Genomic DNA, 16813 nt, shown 5'->3' with positions numbered 1-16813 from the left:
AAGCCAGATGCTACCTTGCAAAAAACAGCTGATTGATTTACAAAAGACTGAATGGCTCCCATCCAGCAGAGACTGAGTGAATTTTATTCAGGCAATCCACAGTCTCTAGAATGCTGGATAAAATGAGGCCCTTTCTGCACATTTTTTTAATTTTCCAAAATATGTGTTTTATTCAGAGGATCCCCTAATCCAGTGTTTTTCAACCTTTTTTGTGCAAAGGCACACTTTTTTCATGAAAAAAATCACGAGGCACACCACCATTAGAAAATGTTAAAAAAATTTAACTCTGTGCCTATATTGACTATATATAAAGTAATTTTCCCACGGCACACCTTACACTATGTCACGGCACACTAGTGTGCCACGGCACAGTGGTTGAAAAACACTGCCCTAATCCATCCTGGCCCAGTGAATACTGTCAATTTAAAACACAAATGTGACAACCCAGTTGTCAGATAACCTCAAAGAGATCTTTCCAATCCTGCCAGTGAGAGGACTGCCCAGGTAATCTGCTGTCTACACCAAGACAGTGCATACTTGATCTTCTGGAAGGAAACCAGATTAACTCTTTCAGAGCCCTGTCAGGCTTTGGTGTCAGAACGCAAAACAGCCTAACCATTAATTGATTTTGTTTTATCAACTACCCAAGGCATTGAAGGTCGAATGTAATTCTGTTCTTCTAGTTTGACATACCTCTCTAAAAGACATAGTTGACTACTAGGGATAAAGACACATACCAGTTTTTTGATTCTGGTCTATGTATGTAAAGTCAAGATAAAAATCAGGAGGATTGTGTGTACTTGCTAAGGCACAGTTGGGTTATCAAGGGCAGGAATTGATTCTCAGAGAAGACCCCCTTCTATTTTCTTGCTATTCAATTCAAATATAAATCATCTGAAGTTATACTGCTAAATTTATATTTATCCCGATATTTCTCTTGATATTTTTCTCCCAACATCAGGATGCAATTAGAAAAGACAGTCCTAGAGATAAATGTAAAACATCCCCAGTCATATTTTGGAACATCTGATCTAGTATGCTGAAGGAGCATAAGCTTCTCCTTGATATCTCCATCTCAGCTTCAGTTTTGGAGGATGTTTATATGTTTACATTAATTTATTTGCCAACTCCAAGTTGTATCACCCAGCAAAAATGATTATTGAATTTCTGACCTCTGATAACCTCTCTCTTCGGAGTGTCAGTGACAGAAATTAAATCCACTATTCAGTCACTGAAATAAGAGTGAAGATTTCCATTTTTGTACTTAAGACATAATGTTTTGTACTTTAATACTAATTTTATGTCTCTAAATTCTACTTTATCTTGCATTATTTTATATCACTCTTTTATGTTTATTTTATCTTACCTTTATCCTATTTTATTGTATATTACCTTCTCATTTTATTGTATTCTTTTCTGGCTAATGCCCATTGTTTTGATGTGGTCAACTAATCAATAAAGTTATATTACTGTTGCTAAGCAAATTGTAGAAGGAGCTCTAACAGTTGACTAGGGGATTACTGCAACTTTTCAGGCTTTGTTTGGCAAGGAGAGGTAACCATATCACTGATCAGCACTTCCTACCTCAGTAAATAGTCGTGTTGAATTAGAGATAATCCAAACAATTGCAATACAGCTTCTGAACTGGATGGTGTTCCCACTACTGCCAAAATGGGACAGTAGTGAAAAGACTATATAAACAAGTTGTTATATTGCTATTGTCCCAATACATTTCAAGAACTGCTACTTGCTATGATGGATGACATTTGCCAAATTAAACAAGCTGAATTCAAAGATGAAATTTCCAATATTTTGACGCAAGCCATATTGAACTTGTTGTTGAAATGTAACATATAGATATATTTAAAAGGTCTTGTGTTGGTACAAATATTTTCCATGTTTCAAATACAAATATGTAAACTATATCAGCCTGACATAATATATAGGAACCACAGAGATAGGGTCATTTTAAACTTCTAACACTGTATATGTAGGTGCGTGGGAGGGTCACATAACCTATACATACATCCAGTGGTTCCTGTCAGAATGGTCTCTTGCATTAGTTCTTTCATTTTTAAGTAAGCTTTAAAAATATTTAAGAGAGACTTTAGAATTTGCACAAATGCAGCACCTCCCTGGCATTCATTGAATATGCTGATTTTTTCAGGTTTTCCTACAAATCTAAATAAGTCACAAGTGATTTTTTGAACCAACACAGTGAAATATCCTTGTAATTAAAGCAAAACAACTTATATATCAGAGCTGTGGAAAATTAGTTCAGTCAAGAATGAAACTTTTCAGTGAATTTCAGGATGTTCTGTTCTCCCACAAGGCTGTGATGAACCAACTCCAGAACATCATGGACTTCCCCTGGAATAACATAATTTGAGGGAGGAACAGAATGTTCCAGAGTTTTTCAGGAAATTTAGAATTCAAACTGACACATTTTCCCCATTCCATTCTGCACATTACTGCACATTACTGTTAATGTATTATTAGAAATTAGTTCAACAGTCTGGTTTGCACTGAGGTGAAAAAATGAATCATCAGACATTCCATGAGGTGGACTGTTCTAGATTGTTTTTCTGACTTTTGAGTACGAAGGATGGTGAAATGCTTCAGGATGGACAAGAAAACTTAAGCCCCAACTGGAGCATCATGTAGTATTAACATGTGGGGTGTGTGTGTGTGTGTGTGTGTGTGTGTGTGTGTGTGTGTGTGTGTAAAGCTGGAACTTCTCTTTTCAAAGAAAAATAATCCCACAAGCCTTGCTTTGCAATACACTTCTGTCAGCTTTACTAGGAAGACCAGATAGGAAACATGGCTTGATGAGCTAATTCTGCTTTATTGAAAAACTACATGAATCTTGCAAGTCTGAAAATACAGTTCTCCCGCTGTCACCTTTACAGCCTGATAACCTAGGGAGGGTCCCTCCTGAGCCTCTTGATCTGCTCATTATACAGCTGCAGGTTATGCTCCTTATCTGACTATTCTCTAAGCTGCATATCCCCCCACTCCTGGTCTCCAAGATCATTCCCATGTACCATTACACTTTTTAGTCAATTTTTAATTAGTTTATTAGACCATACAGTTCAGGGGTGGGTTTCAAAAATTGTTCGAACCACCTCTGTGGGCGTGGCCTCCTTTGTGGGAGTGGCTTGCCGCCCATGTGACCGTATGGGAGTGGCTTGCCGCCCATGTGACCGGATGGGAGTGGCTTGCCACCCATGTGACCGGATGGGAGTGGCTTGCCACCCATGTGACCGGATGGGAGTGGCTTGCCGCCCATGTGACTGGATGGGAGTGGCTTGCTGCCCATGTGACCAGATGGGAGTGGCTTGCCGCCCATGTGACCGGATGGGAGTGGCTTGCCGCCCATGTGACCGGATGGGAGTGGCTTGCCACCCATGTGACCGGATGGGAGTGGCTTGCTGCCCATGTGACCTGATGCGAGTGTCCAAGACGATGTCACTGAATTCTTTCCCCCAACTACAATATGATTAAAATAAGTACAAAAACAATAAAAGAGCTACTTACAGATGGAAGATGCCTGTTCTTGCCAGTCTTCAGAATCACGGACTCCAATGAATGGGCTGCACAAAGAGAAGACACAGAAAGCAAGACTTTAATTGCATGCACTGCATTGGGATGAAACCAGCACACAAAATAATAGAAAAGGAAAATTACTCTCCTTTTTTGCATCTTCTGCACCACCACCTCACCATCTTGCTCCAAAAACCTGCACAAAGGACAGACACAGAAAGCAAGACTTTAATTGCATGCACTGCATTGGGATGAAACCAGCACACAAAATAATAGAAAAGGAAAATTACTCTCCTTTTTTGCGTCTTCTGCACCACCACCTCACCATCTTGCTCCAAAAACCTGCACAAAGGACAGACACAGAAAGAAACGCCTTGATTGCTGGCACTTCACTATCTCAAGGAGGAAGACAAGACAGAGCACACCACACCCAGCAATAAAGACAGGTACTTACAGGGGAAGCATCGCTGGCTTGCCGGTCTTCTGCACACCACCGTATTACATTTAGGTTGAGGTTGATTGGCTTTGCTTGGCTCCAAAAATCTGCACAAAGGAGAGATACAGAAAGAAACACCTTAATTGCTGGCACTTCACTATCTCAAGGAGGAAGACAAGACAGAGCACACCACACCCAGCAATAAAGACAGGTACTTACAGGGGAAGCATCGCTGGCTTGCCGGTCTTCTGCACACCACCGTATTACAGTTAGGTTGAGGTTGATTGGCTTTGCTTGGCTCCAAAAACCTGCACAAAGGAGAGACACGGAAAGAAACGCTTTGATTGCTGGCACTTCACTATCTCAAGGAGGAAGACAAGACAGAGCACACCACACCCAGCAATAAAGACAGGTACTTACAGGGGAAGCATCGCTGGCTTGCCGGTCTTCTGCACACCACCGTATTACAGTTAGGTTGAGGTTGATTGGCTTTGCTTGGCTCCAAAAACCTGCACAAAGGAGAGACACGGAAAGAAACGCTTTGATTGCTGGCACTTCACTATCTCAAGGAGGAAGACAAGACAGAGCACACCACACCCAGCAATAAAGACAGGTACTTACAGGGGAAGCATCGCTGGCTTGCCGGTCTTCTGCACACCACCGTATTACAGTTAGGTTGAGGTTGATTGGCTTTGCTTGGCTCCAAAAACATGCACAAAGGAGAGACACGGAAAGAAACGCCTTAATTGCTGGCACTTACACCTTACATAAGAATAACACAATGAAAGAGATACACTCAAGTACTTACTTGTCTTATTGCTTTTCTGATTGTTGATATCTCCATACTGTTCTTAGGCTTCCCGATTCCTCTCTTGCAGCTTTCTTCTTCTTTACACGTGGATCATCAGCCGTGTGGTGGTGCGCTCTGAGCCAAACTTTCACTGTAGGAATTGGGTCCCATCTCTCAACAGGTATGCCAACAACACTTATCACCATCTGGTTACTGATGTTTGGAATGGTTAGGCTTGTTCTTTGCTGTGAACATATGAGGTTCATTTTTGAGACCCCCCTTTCCGCCTCTGCTGAACTCACAGCAATTGTCCTGACAATGTCTCTAGCTCTTCTGACAGTGTCAGGAATTTTGTAATTCTTTGGCTTTTTCAGCACATTTTCCAAAAAATCCCTGTAGTCGTTCAAATCAATTTCATAATTAAAAACGCGGCAAAATTCAACCAATGCTTCCTCTCCATCAGCCCATGGAACGACTACATCTTTCATGTCCCAGCTATCTGGCTCCAAATAGGTGATAAAGTGTAACTTTTGTGCTGCTGGCAATAGGCTACCTGTTCTTAGATAGTCGCAATCCATCAGCCTTTTCTTTAAGTTGGTGATGATGCTTTCCAAAAGTTTTTCACGGGGAAGGGCAACAAACCGTTGATTTGGAGCTAAATTCATGTTTTGGTAGGCTTGTGTTTCTAACAATTTCTCAAGTTCATTCTCATATTCGCCCTTTCTCTGTAGTAGCACTTCAACACCACCGATTGTTCGCAACACTAGCTTTTTGGCCACGATGATGTTTGTCACTCTCTCCTGTAGGGAATCTGACAGGGCAGCAATCTGAAGTAGGATGTCAATCATCAGGGCCAAATCCTGCAAAAAATTTAAATTTTGAAAGCGGGAAGCCATGCCTGGGAACCTTTCGTTGCCTTGAAAAAAGTGATATAGCGCTGGATAAGCACGCCACACAGCCATGGTTGCCCTTAAACTACAGGCAGCCCATCTTGGTCCCAAAACTCTGCCAATCTTCACTATTTCGATGCCCAATTGTGCAGAAATTTGGAATAGGTCCCTCTGGCTCTTGCAGGATTTGTGGAAGATGGTGTGCACTTTATCCAGGAAGATCTTGAAGTGGTTGACCTGCTTCACTTCTCTTATTGCATCATCCAGCACAAGTTGCAGGCGGTGGTTCAAGCAGTGCCAGATGATGATCCTTGGGAATTCTTGAGTTATTCTGGCGCTGACTCCAGATTTTCTTCCAAGCATAACGTTGGCGCCATCGGAGCAGAAAGCGATTAAGTTCTTCCGTAGATATTCGGTGGTGAATCCAACTTTGTGCAAGCTTTCCATTGCTGCGGAATATATGGTCTCCGCATCTTGTCTCTCTAATTCCAGAAGGTCAACAAAGATGGTTGCTGGGCATTCTGGATCCTCAACTCTAACAAAAACTATCAGCACTGCTGTCATTGAAAGTGTTGAGGCTTCATCAATTATTAGGCACACCTTTCGATTATTTGCAATAATCGTTGAAAACACGGTGGTCTTGATCTGTTTCGCAATGAACTCAACAATTTTTACTGCAGTTCTTCGTGAATGCAAGCCAACTCCAACATCCACTCCAAGCGTATTCAGCAAACTTGCGCTTCGATGTCCGAGAATGGCTGACATCTCTGCGCCAGATCGTAAACGGTGGAAAATATTGTGCAGGTACTGGATAAATGTTTCTCAGTTGACTTATCCAGGGATTTGGTGAAAGCTTCCTGATCCTGTTGCTTACTGGTCTCCACGCAAATAAGGTGTGCCTTTGACTGAAAATGTTCCCTTAATTTTTTTCTCAGCGATGCTTGTTGTACATCCTTGCTTTTCCCTGATGTTGACACCTGGAAATGTTTCCACTCTTTGGAAACATGAATACCTTTCTCCAACGCGAACATGGGTTTTGCACAGTATGCACAACCCAGCTTCTTGTTGGATACTTCCAGTCCATCAAACCTCTCCTTGAAGTGTGTGTATTGCTGCAAATTCCAGCAGTCAGGAAGTTGTGAAACTGCAGTGGAGTCGATGGACTGGCTGCTTTCTCCGACCTCAACTGGGGGTAGTGGTTGTGCTGGCGGTGCTGGTGCGGCTGGCGGTGCTGGTGGTGCTGGTGCAGCTGGTGGTGCTGGCGGTGCTGGTGCGGCTGGTGGTGCTGGTGCAGCTGGTGGTGCTGGTGGTGCTGGTGCGGCTGGCGGTGCTGGTGCAGCTGGTGGTGCTGGCGGTGCTGGTGCGGCTGGCGGTGCTGGTGCATCTGGTGGTGCTGGCGGTGCTGGTGCAGCTGGTGGTGCTGGTGCGGCTGGCGGTGCTGGTGACTGCTTTGGATCAGCTGATTCATCAACTCTTGGCTTTTTGCAGAAGAAAGCGGTCAAACTCTGTTGCCTCTTCTTCATTGTGCTAAGTAGATCTAACTGCTGCCAAAGAAATAAAACAATATTGGACTCAATTGTGGTTGTAAGTTGAGGACTCTGTAGGTAACAAGAAGGGACCTCTGCTTTCAACCAACAATGTACAGTCTTTTCAGGAAGGATGAGAAACAGGAAAGATATAAACAAACAGGAAAGATATAGTCTTTCATCCAAGAAGATAGTTCAAGAATGAATGTCATATTCCCAGAGCAATACAGATTTCCTTTTTCTGAAATTTAGTTCTCAGTTCCAAAAGACAGGAATATATGAATGCATATGAAATTATGAATTAGTACTTAGGTTGGTCCAAGAAGCTATTCAGAAGTTAGTGGTTAGAAGAGCAATCGTAAAGGTAGATTACGTGGGATGTGTTTGCACAACAGTGGAAAAACAGAGATATGTAAATGAATAAATATTACAATGTGCAGGAATAAATAAATTGACAATTAAAATCAAGAAGGCTTTGAATACTTTTTCACGTGGGATTGGTTTTAGCTATTGCCAACTAACGGAAACAGGAATTAGAAAGCCAAAAGTATGAAAGAAAAGACCAATTATGTAAAGAAAGGTCCCTAAAATGTATAAGGAAATATTACTAGATAATTATTAATGCGTAGATAACTGCGGGACATTACACACACACACACACACACACACACACACACACACAAACTATGATGGAAAACACAAAAAAATAAGAACCCCTCCCCCCAAAAGACTGCGAATGAAACCAGGTTTTTTCCCCCTAAGCCTAAGGACAGGAAAGACAAAGCCACTGGAATAAAAACCATCAAGGCATTGCGGGCAATTTTAAAGGACAGGCATTCACAGAACCATCAACCACCTCAGAATTACCTAAACAATGAGGGTGAAACACACTAAATCTGATTTTCTAGGATACATACACTTAGCGACCATTTTTCACACTTAGCGACCATTTTCACACTTAGCGACCGTTGCAGCATTCTCATGGCCACGCGATCAAAATTTTGATGCTTGGCAACAGATTCGTATTTATGATGGTTTCAGTGTCCTGGGGTTATGTAATTGCCTTTTGTGACCTTTTGACAAAGTCAAATGGGGAAACCAGATTCACTTACTTATGTTACTAACTTATCAGCTGCAGTTATTCACTTAAGAACTGTGGCCAGAAAGGTGGTATAGTGACCAAAATTACAATGGCATTGAAAACAGTGACTGATGACCATTTTTCACACCTAGCGACCGTTGCAACATTCTCATGGCCACACGATCAAAATTTTGATGCTTGGCAACAGATTCGTATCTATGCTGGTTTCAGTGTCCTGGGGTCCTGTAATTGCCTTTTGTGACCTTTTGACAAAGTCAAATGGGGAAACCAGATTCACTTACTTATGTTAGTAACTTGTCAGTTGCAGTTATTCACTTAAGAACTGTGGCCAGAAAGGTGGTATAGTGACCAAAGTTACAATGGCATTGAAAACAGTGACTGATGACCATTTTTCACACTTAGCGACCATTTTCACACTTAGCGACCGTTGCAGCATTCTCATGGCCACGCGATCAAAATTTTGATGTTAGATCCCAAGGTTTCAGTAAAACTATTCAATCATAATTAGTTTCATGCATTAGGATTATTTCAAAGCACAAGTAATAATTCATATTTCATTTCAAACTATGCCAACACACAATAACATAAATGAAACCATTACTAATATTCCACACACAATAAGTTACAATAAAACTATTATAAAAAATTCAATGCACAATACATTTCAAAGTATTGAGTGAAGAATACTTTAAAAAGGTTTATTTTAATTTATTTTGGATAGAATCTTTTTTTAAATAGTCTAAGACGATTTAAAAAAATATTATATCCAAAATAAATTAAAGTAAACCTTTTTAAAGTATTCTTCACTCAATACTTATATGTAAAACTATTATAAAAAATTCTATGCATTAAATAAAATATTTTAAAATACATTAAAATAATAATTAAATAAAACCGGGCCACTTACCAGCAGCAGGCAGAATCAGCAGCACTCCGATGCGATGGATGGATCCTCGTCGCGATGGCAGGCAGCAGGAACAGGTAAGAAACCTGACTGGAGGGACAAGGCTAGGTAAAGTCACTTAGGTTGCCTGGCATGCTTAGCAAGCCAGGCGAGGGTAGAGGGGGGGTGGGGGGCTTCCCTAGCGAAAACTAGATGGCCGCCGCCACGGCCACACGTAGTACGCGAGGCCACGGCTTTCGCAAGGGAAGGCCTGGAGGACTTCCCTTGCGAAAGCTAGGCCACCGCCGCCCGCACCACCCGGAGGCGGCCACGCGGCCTACGCGAGGCCGCGGCTTTCGAAAGTGAGGCCGCCCCCCCCCAACGACCAGAAGACGGCCACGCGTAGTACGCGAGGCCGCGGCTTTCACGAGGGAAGGCCTGGAGGACTTCCCTCGCGAAAGCTAGGCGGCTACCGGCGGGGCCCCCCCGAAAGCGGCCTACGTGAGGCCGCGGCTTTCGCAAGCGAGGCCGCTGCCGCCGCCCGCACTACCCGGAGGCGGCCACGCGGCCTACGCGAGGCCGCGGCTTTTGAAAGGGAGGCCGCCGCCACCCCCCAACCCGGAGGCAGCCACGCGGCCTACGCGACGCCGCGGCTTTCACGAGGGAAGGCCTGGAGGACTTCCCTCGCGAAAGCTAGCCAGCTACCGGCGGCCCCCCCACCCGAAAGCGGCCACGTGGCCTACTCGAGGCCGCGGCTTTCGCAAGCGAGGCCGCCGCTGCCGCTGCCGCCGCCGCCACCCGGAGGCAGCCACGCGGCCTACGCGAGGCCACGGCTTTTGAAAGGGAGGCCGACGCCACCCCCCCACCCGGAGGCAGCCACGCGGCCTACGCAACGCCGCTGCTTTCACGAGGGAAGGCCTGGAGGACTTCCCTCACGAAAGCTAGCCGGCTACCGGCAGCTCCCCCACCCGAAAGCGGCCACGTGGCCTACTCGAGGCCGCGGCTTTCGCAAACGAGGCCGCCGCTGCCCCCACCACTCGGAGGCGGCCATGCGGCCTACGCGAGGCCGCGGCTTTCTAAAGGGAGGCCGCCGCCGCCCCCCCACCACCCGGAGGCAGCCACGCGGCCTACGCGACGCCACGGCTTTCACGAGGGAAGGCCTGGAGGCCTTCCCTGGCGAAACCTAGGCCGCTACCGCTGCCACCTCTATCCCCCCCAGCTTCCTACCACCGCTGCCGTCGCCACCGCCCACCCGAAGTCCCGCCGCTAGCGTCCCGAGTCTTGCCGCCAGGGCTTGGTTGCTTACCTGTGGGGAAATCAGCAAGCTCCTGGAAGGCGAAGGGAAGGCGTGAAGCGCGAAACGAGGCGTCTCGGCAACAAACAAACCCTTTGGAAAAGACTCTTTGAGAGAAAGATTCTTTTCAAAAGAGGAATGTTAGCCGTTGGCGCCACACTTTTAAATGAAGCCAGCCCACTCACTGATTGGCTGGACTCCAGCCAAACAGTGAGCGGCAGGCTTCGCTTAGTCCAGACAGGCGGGGGAGCGCGCGACAGGGCCCAGGACCGGTACCGGCGTTCCCAGAAGTTCATTACTTCCGGGTTCACCGACGAACCGGATTGTGCGATCCGGTGCGAACCGGTAGGAACCCAGCCCTGATACAGTTGAAAGGAAAATAAAAATAATGGGAATGTAAAGAAGGAAAGAGAGGAAAGTTAAGGCAATAGAAGGAAAAGCATTGATTTCAGACAATTTTTCATATGATAGAATAAGATAATAATATACGGCTTCAACGTCTTTACTTTTACATAATATTACAATTCAATACTGTATTCCAGTAGATCCAAGACCTATTTGCCTCCCTAAATGTTGTTTTTAGGTTGGGCTTTTCTTCCCCTCTAACGGAGTATGCTCTCTATTATAAAATTGCTTGTCACAATAACTGAATTTAATCTTTAAACTGCCTCTTATCTTTTATCATTGTTGTCAATACCCTTCATAATATTTGATCTTGGGCAGACATGGTATTCAGCAGGTTCTGACCAGTTCTGCAGAATCAGTAACAGAAATTATGAGTAGTTCGGAGAACCAGTAAATACCTTCTGTGACTGATCCGGCCCCCATCTATTCTCTGCCTCCCAAGTCCCAACTGATCTGGAGGAAATGGGGATTTTGCAGTAACCTTCCCTTGGAGTGAGGAGGGAATGGAGATTTTTAGTATCCTTCCCCTGCCATGCCCACCAAGCAACAGCCGTCAAGCCATGCCCACCAAGCATACCACACCCAGCAAGCGATGCTCACAGAACTGGTAGTAAACATTTTTGAATCCCACCACTGATCTTTGGCAAAGCTCAGTATTGAAATAGTAAAATGTTTATAATGGGCACATCTAATTTAAAAAACTTTAGAATACATTTTATATGAGCTTGGTTTGCACAGATAAGAATACTGTCAGCAAGTTATATCAAAATCTTGTGGCCCAACTGGGGCTCCACTTTTAGCATCACTTTTTACATTTATAGATAAAACAGGCCATATGCCTAGAGATTGGGAAGTAGCAGTTATCATTCCAATTTATAAAAAAGGTAATGACCCAGGCAATTATAGACCCATTAGTCTTCTAAGCGTTATTAGTAAACTGTATGCCAAACACTTAAATTATAAACTTCAAGATTGGCTAATATCAGGGGGGACGAACAAGCCAATTTTAGAGAAGGAAGATCTACGGTGAATCATATCTTGGTACTCCACCATTTAGTACAAAAATACACATATTAAAAAAAAATCCTCTCTTTTTGTGGCCTTCCTTGATTTTAAGCAGGCCTTTGATTCAATATCCAGGATCACCCACTGGGAGAAATTAAAATGCACCACGATCAATAAACGCCTCCTCTTCCTCATACAAAAATAGTATGCCAATTCCACCTTGAAAGTGAGGTGCAATCCCCAAGGGAGTTTAACCGGCTCAGTAAGGGTACAAAAAGGGGTATGGCAGGGTTGCATCCTGTCCCCCTCCCTCTTTAACTTCTATATTAATCCCCTGATTGATCTCCTACAGAACCCTGATTTCCATTCTCCTAACCTAGCACAACACAAAGTGCCAATTCTCTTATATGCTGATTATTATTATTTATTATTATTTATAGGCCGCCCTTTTCCCTGGGGGACTCAGGGCGGCTTACAATTTATGGGGAGGGGAATACAAGACAGTAAGACATAAAACAATACATAAGTAAAAATAGAACACAACATTCATTCATCATTCGGGTGGGGATGGATTACAATCTTTATCCCCAGGCCTGACGGGATAGCCAGGTCTTAAGGGCTGTGCGGAAGGTCTGGACGGTGGTGAGGGTACGAATCTCCACGGGGAGATCGTTCCAAAGGGTCGGAGCTACTACTGAAAAGGCTCTCCTCCGCGTAGTTGCCAGTCGACACTGACTGGCGGATGGAACTCGGAGGAGGCTTAATCTGTGTGATCTAAGCCAAGGTGGCGCAGTGGTTAAATGCAGCACTGCAGGCTACTGCTAGATCAGCAGGTCAGCGGTTCAAATCTCACCGGCTCAGGGTTGACTCAGCCTTCCATCCTTCCGAGGTGGGTAAAATGAGGACCCAGATTGTTGGGGGCAATATGCTGACTCTCTGTAAACCGCTTAGAGAGGCCTGAAAGGCCTATGAAGCGGTATATAAGTCTACTGCTATTGCTATTGACTGACAATTTCCCCTCCCCCTGGAAACAGGCAATTGATCACAAGCTGGGCTTTTATGGGCTCTCACCGTTATTCTTAATGTCCCTACGCTTTGATCAAGCAAAGCAAGTAATAATAGAATGAAGGACATGGAGTTCCAAGAACTAAATAGGTTGTCTGTCCACAGTAGGGACAGAATCAAACAGGGTGTGTGGAAATTGGCAACATATCTAAATGATTTTATATTTATGATTTTATCTTCCCAAAACAAAGAATAGCTTTCTTCAGAGCCAGATTTAACATTCTTCCTTCAGCACTCCTCCAGGCAGGTATAAGAGAACACCTGTTGCAGAATGGGTTTGTATATGTGGTAAAGGAGAAGTGGAAGATAATTTACATGTTCTATTACACTGAGAACTATATAGAGCTTATAGATCTGCACATATTCTCCCCTTATTAGAGAGATTGCCAGGGAGGGCAGACAATTTTTATCTAGGCTTTCTGCTTCAGGATATTAACCCGGTTACCACGTATGCATAAGGTGACCAGATTTTCAGATTGGTAAAGAGGGACACCATTGACCCGGGGGGGGGGGGGGGGCGCCTTGATTAAAAATTTTATATTTTGTCAAATATAGTTTTAATGCCAATTCTGAGATACGCTTTGGTCTAACTCTTCAGGGAAAGCTCTGATCACCAAATGGAGTGGTTATTTAGCTTTCCCGACAGGATACCACTAATATGTGTTTGTTGTTCAAATCTGAGCTTTGGTTGAAAAGTAACACTTTCTGGTTCAATTTAGTTCTTTAGCCAATTCTGAGATACGCTTTGGTCTAACTCCTCAGGGAAAGCTCTGATCACCTAATCACACAAGGCGATTATATGACCCCAGGACACTGAAAGCATCATAAATATGAATCTGTTGCCAAACATCAAAATTTTGATCACGTGACCATGAGGATGCTTTAACGGTCGCTAAGTGTGAAAAATGGTCGCTAAGTGTGAAAAATGGTCATCAGTCACTTTTTTCAATGCCATTCTAACTTTGGTCACTAAATGAACTGTTTGAAAGCTAAAGCTAGCTTGCATTATGCTAGCTTACATTTTCAAGAGAGAGAAGCTAAACTCCTTATTAGAATTGAAATAGAAATGAGTAGAGTAAAGTAGAGTAGAATAGTTTATTAGCCAAGTGTGATTGGACAAATAAGGAATTTGTCTTTATATAAAAAAATATAAAATACAATACATTCATCAAGAATCATAAGCTACAACACTTAGTGATAGTCTCTCTCTCTCTCTCTCTCTCTCTCTCTCTCTCTCTCTCTCTCTCTCACACACACACACACACACACACACACACACACACACTCCTCCTCTGGATTCAATGGGATTTTTAGAAAATCCCCCCTCCTGTGCATGCACTCCCTCTTTCTCTCTCTCTTCCCTCCTCTGGATTCAATGGGGTTTAGGAAATCCCCCTTCCTCACACACTCCCTCTTTCTCTCTCTCTTCCCTCCTCTGGATTCAGTGGGGTTTAGGAAATCCTCCCTCCTCACACACTCCCTCTTTCTCTCTCTCTCTTCCCTCCTCTGGATTCAATGGGGTTTAGGAAATCCCCCCTCCTCACCCACTCCCTCTCTCTCTCTCTCTTCCTCCTCTGGATTCAATGGGGTTTAGGAAATCCCCCCCTCCTCACACACTCCCTCTTTCTCTCTCTCTTCCCTCCTCTGGATTCAATGGGATTTAGGAAATCCCCCATCCTCACACACTCCTTCAGCCTCTTTCTCCCCTCTTTCTAGTTTTGCTCTGAAGTTTTTAAAATTACCTCTTCTGTAGAGACCAGGTTATCAGCCACGTGAGACACATGCTGTGTTTCTATCAGTAATCCCCTCCTCAAACAACAACACGGAGAAGCAGCAGTCCGGGGCGGGGGGAGGGGCTGAGCTTGGACAGCCTCGGAGGCAGCTGCTAGCTAGCTCCGAGAGAGAGAGAGAGAGGAAGAGAGAGGGGGGAGGGAGGGGCTGCTCAAAGCAAAAGAAAAAGAAACAATCCGTGAGGGAAGTCCACGGTCTCCACATGGAGTAAATCTTCTCCTCCCTCAGCCATTGGCAACAGCTTCCAGGGACGCGTGGGCGGGAATGCGCTCGTCTCGAAGAAGAATATACGCTCCCAGTTGCTAGGAGAGCCTTGGCAGCTGGAGGCTTTTTCGTAACTTTTAAAAAAATCGGGAGTTTTTTAAAAAAAACCTGGTTCACGGGAAAAATTGTGAAAAAGCGTGACTATCCCGCCAAAAGCGGGCCATCTGGTCACCTTACGTATGCAGTGGCAAAGTTCTGTGCGGCTACAATGTCCATAAGAAAAAAATTGGCTACAGAAGTATAGTTGTCATCTGGTACCAATTATCTGGACATATAGCTCTAACAATCTTTGGACCATTGTATTTACTCCTATACTTAACAGCGTTTCATCCAGATAAACCAGGGAGTGACCCAAACAATCTGAGAATATGTATGTTATTTTCCACTTTTAATGTCAATACTTTTAAATTATATCTTAATGTCAGTACTTTTTAACATATTGTAAAAACTAATGTGTATTGCTGGTCTTTGACCGTAATAAAGATTTACTTACTTACTTGCGGCCCAATGATGAGTTTTCATCTGATGTTTAGAAAGTTGTCATAAATAAGTATTAACAATAATTCTAAAAATATTCACTTGAAAGATTATTATTCTCTTGTTTAACATAAAAAGTCAGTTAGATAAAAGTAGTACATTGCTGGTGTTTGCCTTACTTAACATTTCATTACTGCTTTATGTAATGCTGTCTCTAGTCACTGGCACATCAAATAACGATATCTGTAATAAATTGACCTATTGATCAAATGTTTACTTCTCTTTTTTACTGCATCTAAGTACATAAGAGATGAAAAAGCATAGGTAACATTGCAATACATTATTGCATTCTGCCTTTAAATACAAAAGCAAGCTAATTTCAGATTAGTTTTGTGTCCTTTGTATTCTTTCACAATGTAGAAGAAATCTTTATTTATTTTCCATTTAAGAACAAAATGTATTTATTAAAATCTGGCCTTTTAATGTTTTTTTCAAGCTTTTTCCTACCAAATTTCTTGCTAGTAAGAAAATAGCATTTCTCAAGGATTTAAAGTGTCTCACCAACCAAATATATTTAGTTGCCTAATACTGTTTATTTTAGATATGATTTTACAAAAATATAAAAGTATAAATTTTGTAAAACATGTTAAATATATATTGCAGAATTATATCAATGGGGGACTCAATTGAATCCACAAATTTTAATTCACACATTTGAGAATTTGTCTTTTAAGTGCATTTAATACTAGTACATTAATTTTTCATTTGTTAGTATGCTTTTTAAAAATGTTCTGATAAATTGTACTTTGCTATTTCCATTTTTCCTGGATGTATTTCAGAGAAAGGGTGTTTAGTTTGTCCCTTATAACTTGTTAATTGTGAAGCAATATTCAGGTTTGGAAGCCTCTTAGAACTTTTGAGCATCTTAAAACATATAAGCATATTTGAGAGGATGATTAATTTACAGAATGATAACTGCCTTCATTTGCAATTCTATAGTTTGAAAAGGACTGCACTGAAAATTATTTCTTCAAACAAGAAAAATATTCCCTTGACTAATTCTCAAACTTTGTTTCTCATCTGTACAACCTTTCCTTTTCTGTTTCTTGGTTTTGATAACATTTTTTTTTATTTTGCTGGAATTTGAATTGGATTTTTGTAATTTTTTATTTGACAACAATATAATCTACCCTTTGCAAACTAAAAAGGAAAACTTATGTCCACCACAAGAAAAAGCTTTATCTTTTGAGTGCTCCTAAGATCAATGAAATTATGTTATTTACAGAAGTTTAGGGAAGTAATGATTCAGGGATGTGGATATTTCACTTGCAATCCTATAATG

The 16813-nt window shown here is 42.8% G+C and overlaps 1 protein-coding gene and 1 pseudogene across 4 annotated transcripts in view; one reads left to right on the top strand and one right to left on the bottom strand.

The window, feature by feature from the left end:
• Positions 1-16813, top strand: part of TTC39B (tetratricopeptide repeat domain 39B) — an 81985-nt gene that overhangs the window by 24251 nt on the left and 40921 nt on the right. The window contains exon 2 of one of the 3 annotated variants that reach the window (XM_087716091.1): positions 4858-4950. The exons of the other annotated variants lie outside the window; for them this stretch is intronic. The gene's annotated coding sequence lies outside the window, so the exon portion shown is untranslated. The remainder of the gene's footprint in view (positions 1-4857; positions 4951-16813) is intronic. 3 annotated transcript variants of the gene reach the window in all.
• LOC148045436 (E3 SUMO-protein ligase KIAA1586 pseudogene) lies at positions 4702-9283 on the bottom strand (annotated as a pseudogene). Its single transcript, XR_015696735.1, has 2 exons — positions 9195-9283; positions 4702-7203 (listed from the first exon to the last, which is right to left on the bottom strand). The product of XR_015696735.1 is annotated as an E3 SUMO-protein ligase KIAA1586 pseudogene (transcript).

Source organism: Thamnophis sirtalis, unplaced genomic scaffold (genome assembly GCF_051295495.1).
Source record: "Thamnophis sirtalis isolate CommonGarterSnake01/CBP01778 unplaced genomic scaffold, rThaSir2_p1.2 scaffold_5, whole genome shotgun sequence".
Lineage (NCBI taxonomy): Eukaryota > Metazoa > Chordata > Lepidosauria > Squamata > Natricidae > Thamnophis > Thamnophis sirtalis.
Note: the sequence above shows the minus strand (reverse complement) of the source record. Positions and strands in the feature narration are given on the sequence as shown.